Source organism: Hyalella azteca, unplaced genomic scaffold (genome assembly GCF_000764305.2).
Source record: "Hyalella azteca isolate HAZT.00-mixed unplaced genomic scaffold, Hazt_2.0.2 contig4389, whole genome shotgun sequence".
In the NCBI taxonomy this organism is placed as follows: Eukaryota; Metazoa; Arthropoda; class Malacostraca; order Amphipoda; family Hyalellidae; genus Hyalella; species Hyalella azteca.
The window spans coordinates 95,800-104,508 of NW_025934608.1; positions in this window are offsets into that span (position 1 = coordinate 95,800).

The following is an 8,709-nucleotide window of genomic DNA, read 5'->3' on the forward strand; positions in this document are numbered from 1 at the left end:
TCTAATACATGTGTATGATTACTCTTCATTTTATATATGTTTAACGTTCAAGTTTATTTTTTTTAATAGTTTTAGTCTGAATCTATTTATCTCTTTCATAATTTCAATTTTTGTGATATGTATTTTTTGTCGTTACTTTCTAGAAACCTTATGTCATGCACCAGTCGTTTAATATCCTGTCATTGATATTAAACGAATGCGCGAGTCTGTTAAGACAAATTCCCTGCAAAGGAAATTCATTTACCAATTATATCCCCAGCGCACGTTGATAACCTCGTTCGGTGCGGCAATGCGTGCGAAGCGATGCGCTGCACCGAAGCAACATTTTCATCACGGCAGCGGTTGCGTGCGGCGCATACAGCGCCGGCATCACGCCGCCTCCTCACGCCCCGCGGCCCTGACGTGTCCCATTTCGCATTGTCAATTTGCAACCTCAAACTGCCATGTCTCCGCACCGGTACTGAAGCTACCATTGTAGTCACATCGCTTCATTCTTCTCACTCGTGGTTTTTTCTTCTCATATCGCACGGTAGTTGATATCTCAATTTTGAAATTTAGGTAAAGTCGAACAAGTACGTTGAAGAACTGTTTGCCCCTTCAGTGACTGCTCTATCTTCTCATCAGTGACCAGTCAGTTAAGGCAGTAAATATGTTCAAATGTCCACTAATTTCGTTCCAATTGCATTGCATGTAATTCTACTAAATTTTACTGAGAATAATTCTCACATTAATCTGGAACTCATCGTTCATGCTGTGCTCCATTATATTCCAAGCCCAGCGTTGCAGGGCTAGGTAATTTCCTTAAATTTCCGAATCTTATCCCGTCTTTCTCGTAATCCCTAATCCCGTAATAATAATAATAACTCTAATATATTTTGATTAAATTGAGTATAAAATAACCCGCTCACACCCACATTATGCATAGAGAACAGGACTTCCATTCAAAGTGTGAAAAAAAAGTATTTTGCGTCTTCAAAATAAACTAAAAATTAAAAATTGCTAACTAAATCAATTTCTTTCTTTTTTCTCTCCGTTCCTCCCTTTCTTTGATGGAATGTTCGCGAAATGAAGAATAAAAACGCAGTTGCGCCCTTGTATTTTTAATAGAAAGCAACAGAGGAAACTAAACTAGCTATTGAATACTTCTTTTACATTCTCTTTCGGAAAGAAGAAAACAGGAATTTTCCTCTGCATTAGCGCTGCGATGAGGCTGTTTTGCACTGCACAACTTGGTTGTTGCCCTGGAACTGCCACTTATAAATCAGTCTCTATGTTGAGCTGTGACCTCTACTTCAATTTTGGAGATGCCACAATGGAAGAACGCTTGTGTCTTGCAGAGATACGATGTGGTGTAGAGAAGACGTATATACAAAGCTCTGTGCCAAGTTGTAGAGGTCTTATATTGAATGCTATTTTATCGTTAGGTATAGGCTTTTAGTTAATCAATGTGTTGTCAAGTTAGAATAAGTGTTAGGAGGTTTGAATTGTAGAATTGTAAGAATATTTTAGAGAGTACTGAAACTGTGCTGGAAAATTGCGGATAGGAAAAGGCAGCAGTTGGAACGCGGTCGTGCACGCAGCTTCTGGTGGTGTGTAAAGCTAGTCTCTCGGAGCGAAGCTACTAGGTGTCTTATTTGCCGTGTTTAATGCCGTGTAAACTTTTAATGTAAATGTAACGTTTTGTGCAATAAAGTATTTTACTGGGACCGTTATTTAAAATGAACATTGAACCTGCCACTATACGCACGACAAAGTGATTGAATATTTCTAGGTCATTACAGTCCAGATTTTATTCGAAGTGTGAGCAGTAAGCCTTCAGCCACGAGCTGAAATCAACTCCGAATATTAGACAACCACGGAGTGTTTAAATTCAGTAGGTACTGCAGATATAATGAACTGGAATTGCTATCATTACCCTTCCATAGTAAACGCAGCACCCTACTGTAACAATCATAAACTTTAAATTTAAAGTAATGGTTCCAAGTATGCTGTGACTCGTGATATGAATCGCTCGCCGCTCACTTCCAATTAAGTTTACATTCCTCGATGGGCTTTATTAACTGTGACGACAAAATTCTCTGCTTTACTCAAAGTCCTGTTCAAAATATTATCATCAAAACAATCAAAACATTAACGATAAAATGCAGTTCCGCTTCGTACGGGACTTCGTTATTGGAAAGCAAGCGTCTGGAATGGAGGAGTGTTCGCAAATCGTCAACAAACGCGGATGTCAAGCCAGGGGTAGAATGATAGCAATGATATATGCGGAGTATAGGTACAAACATCGAGCTCACTTCACCTTTGAATTTATGAATACCATGAGCTTGAGAATGCAGGCTGTCGTATCCCTACGTTTATTCAATAATATGTACGCGGGAGCGCAAGCGGCATCGACTTTTCTTTTAGGCGATGAACGGTCTATGGCAAGCGGAGATCCCGCATCATTTATCTCCTGTCACATACTCACTATTATCTTGTAAATACGCACATTATTGGAAATATAAAGGTTTTCTTACCCTAACATTATACATAGAATTTTAATCATATTAACTGGTATAAATGCTCGGAGAGATATTGCCGCTCTTGCAGCTAATGTTTTGTGACAACAGTTGGACTCGCTCGCGCCATCTGGAGCTGTCGTGGCAGCTGCATGTGGTTGGTTGTTAGAACCCTGCGCATTTTATTTATAACTTCTTTTTTGTTTATTTGGCACAGAAACGGAATTGTTTTTATGAGTCACTCTGAAAAGGCTTTCATATTCATAAGATGATGGAAGATTTATTTGCTGATGATTATTATTGTGTTCTTGGTTGAAAGGTTGCTTATATTTGCTTTCTTGTGAATAAGGTTTAAAGAGAAATCAAAAGAAAATATGTTAGCAAATATCGTGCATTATTATAACCTTCTTTTAGAGCGCAAATTCGAAGTTTTACCGCGTCAATTTAAAGTTATCATGGATCGAAATTGTCATTCATTTTCACCATCATCGTATCATTGAGAGGCTCATTTACTTAGCCCCAATATTTCGATGGATCTAGTCAGTTTTTATGCATTTTATTTCTCGGAAAGCATATGTCGATCATTTCCAGCCTGCGTGTTTCGGTAAGTCCTTTCAATCTATCCAGCCGTCGTTCTCGGCCGTTGCGTGCACCGCTTGACCATAAAAGGGACAGGGCGATTTATTGATGATCCAAATAAAGCTTGGGTGATGAAGAGCATGCGATCAGACTTGCTCACTGCAGCCTTCATCGTCTCTCCTATTATCATATATGTGAATAATTACACTATTAATGAATGAAAAATAGCGGTTCATTATTTGATAAATTGAATGTATATCTTGCATGAAATGGAAAATATTTAAAAATTAATTGCTTGGTATTGAAAAAAGATGAAATATTGCGCATTGATGAACTAAATTGAAAAGACATAATGCAGGAGAAAGAAAAATTGTATTATAATGTAAGTGTAATATATATAATATTTTTGTCATTTACAGCATGGATGACATGTTGCGGGTGTGGCAATTTAGCCTTTTTCTTAGATCATCCATTGTTAAAATTTTGTAGTCGACTTACAATCGCCTTTTTGGCACATTTTTTCTTTTATGGAAAAAAACCCTATTGTGCTCTTCATGTCCGTCTGTACGTCCATCCGTCCGTCCGTCCATCCATCTGTCCGTCCGTCTGTCCGTGACTTCACGTTTTCGTCGACGAGAAAATTCGTTCGCTGTCACTCACTGCAGCGAGTACTGGGTTATATTTTTTAATCTATTTAAAATACGGAATGAAGAATTAAAAAAATTCATCACAGACATCACTTCTCAATTGCCTGAATGATCAATTCGTATTTATCTGAAAGATATTCTTCCAGGCTAATATTTACATAATTGAAGAACAGCTGGTATTTTTATAATAAACAACCATTAATGTACTGTTTTTCCCGATCTGAAATTAATTTTGAATTAAAACTTAGGAAACAATACGGCCGAGTTGTTTACACGAAGCTACAACTAATTGGAAGTTGATAGAGTGCCTGCTAACTTCATTGCAAATTCAATGTTAAACTTTTGCTCTGTTGTTTCCAAGTTCCAAGTCTAAACGGACGACCTCCACGCCTACATGGAATGTTTGACAATGCATCAAAAACATTAAATTATATTTGATAATAAATACTTGAATGTTGTTAAGTCAAAAGATTACGTTTTCTGTGTTCGAACGCATTTTAAATTGAACATTCATTCTTCTAAATGAACGTTTAGAGACAGCGATTCCGATTTTTAGTGAAGTATGTTGCATTTCGCCTTAGATGAATACTGTAAACATTTCACTCCATACTTTATTCGTGCACCAAATTTTGTGTGAATAACAATGGACGTAGATAGATATTCAGCGCGTTATTATATGCGCTAAAAAAACGAGAAGTCCTCGATGTTTTCCAACTCAATGTTCTCTGCTTAAATAGTACAACGGACATCATGTAGTGTGCTAACCTGACGAAATAGTCTCGAGTGAAACAATTTCTTGAAAACTACTCACTCGCTTTCTTTATGAATACCTCGCTTCGGGGGATATCCTCCTAACATTCCTTCTGAAATTGCAGGACCTAGTCTCACACCAGCCAATCTACCAGTTCGACGGGGCGCTCTGATTTGTTGCAATCTTTTGGGCCATTTACAGAGGAGGATTGTAGATAGACAGAAGTCCTACATGGAGCGTCGAGCAATTGTTCTTATCTTGGGTATGGAGTCGCGCTTGCAAAGGATAGTGCATGTACTTACTTTGAACTCTTATATAGGAGGCAGGCGGATAAGTGCGATTATCGAATGCAGCAATAACTTTTCATTTCTTTTTCCATACTTGGTAGAACAACTGTTGTAGAGGAAATAGATTTATTCATGTATATATAGACATAAGTAGCAATGTATTAGGTATTAGGATTTTGATTTTTCATCTTTAGTTTTCAATCACCTTAGGCGTGACCTCCAGCAACATTGCGTTTTACCTATCATTGTGTCTAGTGTTCTTGCCGTGGAGGAAGGCCTCGATGTTTGAACTCGATATTTGGACTTGATTATTTAACTTTGAAGTGCAGTGAAAGTGATTGAAACGCACGGTTAAAGTCAAGTTAAAGTGAGGTTAGGATTAGGGTGTTAGGTTCGTTGTTTGTTTCTATTTATTCATCCTTAATTATATTTACTTTCAACTGCTTATTTATTGAAAATCCTTGGTCATGAAAAGTTGCTTGAAGCCTTAAAGAACGATCACGTGCTATGTGTCGGGGAGACGTCAGTTTGTTACGAGATTGTCCCCCAACACTGTAAATAAAATGAAATTCATAATGGTCTCAATTTACTGGTCTTTCCCTTCCCTATTGCGCATTTAAGTACTTATTGTATATAATTTATTGCTCAGATGGATATTATTAAAGAAATAAAGTCTTCATAAGGTTTTACAATTCAATAATGGCTTCAAACTCGTCAGTCAACTCACTCTTCAATCAATAGTTGCTAAAAGTGAATCGCCTCAATTTCTTTTTGCTCCGACTGATTCCGTTATCACATTTCAAACGCAGCGTCTTCTGTTGACAAAGTCTTTGGAATTCCTCCCATAAAATCCATGCACTCTGAAACTCTAATCGATGCACTCTGAAACTCTAATCGACACTTCGACGCAGAGTGAAATCAAATATGGAACGAGTGCCGTCTCCGATGACTACTCGATCCGTCTCTTACCTTGAGTCCGTTATTACCGAAGTTTCCTATTTGCTTGCGAAGTCGGACGACGTGAACATTCTAAATTCATCGTCACGGCAGTCAATGCCTATGAAATATTAATCCATTTCAACTATTTGAGCAAAGAATATTTGAAATAATTCGTTTGTTTTTGTTTCGTCTATTTAAATGCCAGTTATGTGTTGAGTTGGTATTTAGAATACTGCAGAGGAATGGCAAGCATTTTTGAGCCCGTAAATAATTTTGCTACTATTCATTACATGTTTATTTTAACGCACTCCTGGTCTTTTTTTATTAACAGGTGCATCCTCACTCATTATTTGCCGAATCAAGCTAATGCAATGTGCAATAAAACTAAACGTAGTCTGGTGAATAAAATAGTTTCTCATAGTATCCAGGCAGATGATGAATGTTGGCGCAAACCTTACAACATTTTATACATCATTTGTTCCAAGTGATGGAACACAAATATGATACAAAGATGCTGCAAATGCTTTTATTCCTTTCTTGATCGGATATTTCGGTTCATGGGAATTCTTCAACGACAAACCTGAATTTTTTAGTTAATTTATAAATTTTCAAACAAAGAGCGAGAGCGACTCGCTTCCGAATGAAATCTGAGTCATCATTTTTTGGCTCGAAATTTATGCGAAAGCGAGACTTAGCGCGCTGTTGCTGTCGCCGCGAGCTCATATCTATAAAATAACCGTTATTGGACACCATCATATTGCTATTGTATTGAAAATAGGACTCTTTATGATCATTCCCTGACGGACTGCTTCTTATAAATCGGGTGAAGTGCTTTAACGTCTTCTTCCGAACGTTTATAGGGAGAACCGTTGAAGTGAGACGACTGATTCACTGACCGTCGATAAGATTAAATAATATTAAATCAATGATTAAACAACTTTTCATGTTATACCATAATAAATATTTTTCTTTGCAGATAACGACCGGTCGAAAAATTACTCCCGTCAGCCGTGTGTTAAGAATTTTACGAAGAGATTTTAGAATAAATGGAAAAAGTTTGTAAGTGAATCCGACAACTTCTATCTATTTGTTCATTTGGACGATCGGAAAACTGTAAAGAATATCAAGGATTCTAAGTGAAGCAAACACCGGAAATTCATTAACAAGCAAGGCAAGAAAAATGACTGCGTGTCGTTTTACAAAGTCCAAGATATTGACATGCACTGCCCATTTTCTTCAGATTTAAATTGAGCAACAGAACTCAATACATTTAACGGCAAGGAAGAGGATCGACTTGAAGATCAAATGATATCCCGCGAAGGAACGTCCACGATGACGGCAAACTATTCAGCATGGACAATATTCTCAGCTACAACAATTTTCTTGATACTAATAGGTGAGTCTGTACAATTCTTTTGTTCGAGCATTTATTCAATTAGATAGTGTAGTCTGTTTTAAAGGTCTGAATTTTATACTTATTTCTCATGAGCTAAATTCGGGCGAGGTGCAGAGAATAAACTGAAGGTTAAACGTGTTAATTCATCTAAATGCTAAATTGGTCAATCTATACATGCTTTTTTCACGGAGAATTAAATATTATAATTAAAAAAAATTCGCTCACGTCAGCATTAAAATTCTGGAATAGCAATGGCACAAACATAAATAGATTTTCCACTTTATTTCCAATTAAATTAGGATAAGAAATGTCATTTGTCAATTAGTTCATTGAGATGATTAAATTAACATTTCAATTGATTATTATATCTCCACACACGGGTTTACGTTCAAAGTTATACTTCATGCTAACTACAGGTACTTTAAAATAAGTGCTCTCATATAATCACACACCTAAGCATTATTAAACTAATTTAAAAACATTGATGCTTCACTGCAGTGTGTTATGCATGCTATTTACAAGCCTCGTGCTCGATTTGTTCTGGTGGCTGCGTTGACGGATGGTCTCTATTGACGTAAAAATTCCATCCCATCATTGAGACAAAAATGCAGGATTATTATTACAGCTACTGTTCGGGCAAAGACCATTGTTCCATATATTTTAGGCCAGATTAAATAAATGAAGCGGTATCGAGAAGGCTTCATGATGTACAAAATAAATGACATCTGAAGATGAATTTAGAAATAGTTTACGAAAATTACTCGTGGATGTGCGAATTATTCTCATAATAGTTTTAGGTCGCTTCAAAACGGCGCAGTGAACAGAAAATATCTCACAGAATTGTGTCACAACGTATAATAGAAATTAAGAAAGTGATAATAAATAATAGTAATATACCTACAAATAGCTTGCCGAGATAGTTATTTTACTTAAAGAAACAATTGGCGACAATATCAGCTATCACTTTCAGCGATTGCAGCCCTTCAGTCAAACACTGACTATTAAAATCAAAGTTTTCCTGAGAAGTTGGCAAGCTACAGTCAAAGTATTTTATGTTTCATTGGCACACACAAAGCTATCAGTTGTAAAAATCTTTTTGCGTTCAGAAAATGTTCCGATCAGAGCGCTAGAGTTGACATGAGTATCACTGTCACTGAAAACCCGAAGTAATACAATTCTCGCGAGCGGTGACTCGTGAACAAATCTTAGCTTCACGCCATGAGAAATAGAACTATTTGTGTTGAGCATCGCTGCTCTGTCTCACGCAGGCAGGATATAAAGAAAGTCACTAGGAAATTTCTAAAGAATTCTGCAAACTTGGCTTGTATTGCCAAATTAAATGAATTATTAGAGTTTTAAGTCGCCAAAACTTTTTCTTGCTTGCAACTAACTCTGAATATACAGATGGGAAAAATGTTTCTGCATTAGGACTAAAAATTTTCCATTATGCTATAATTTCCATCATTATTGCCATAATTTGTTGCTCATAAAATTTTTATTGTTTTATTCATTTCAAGGCATTGGATAAATGGCATAGAAATTTTGAAAAATGTCAGCAAATACACGAGCTCGCCTAATAGTACTTAGTTTACATTATTATGTTACAAAATTA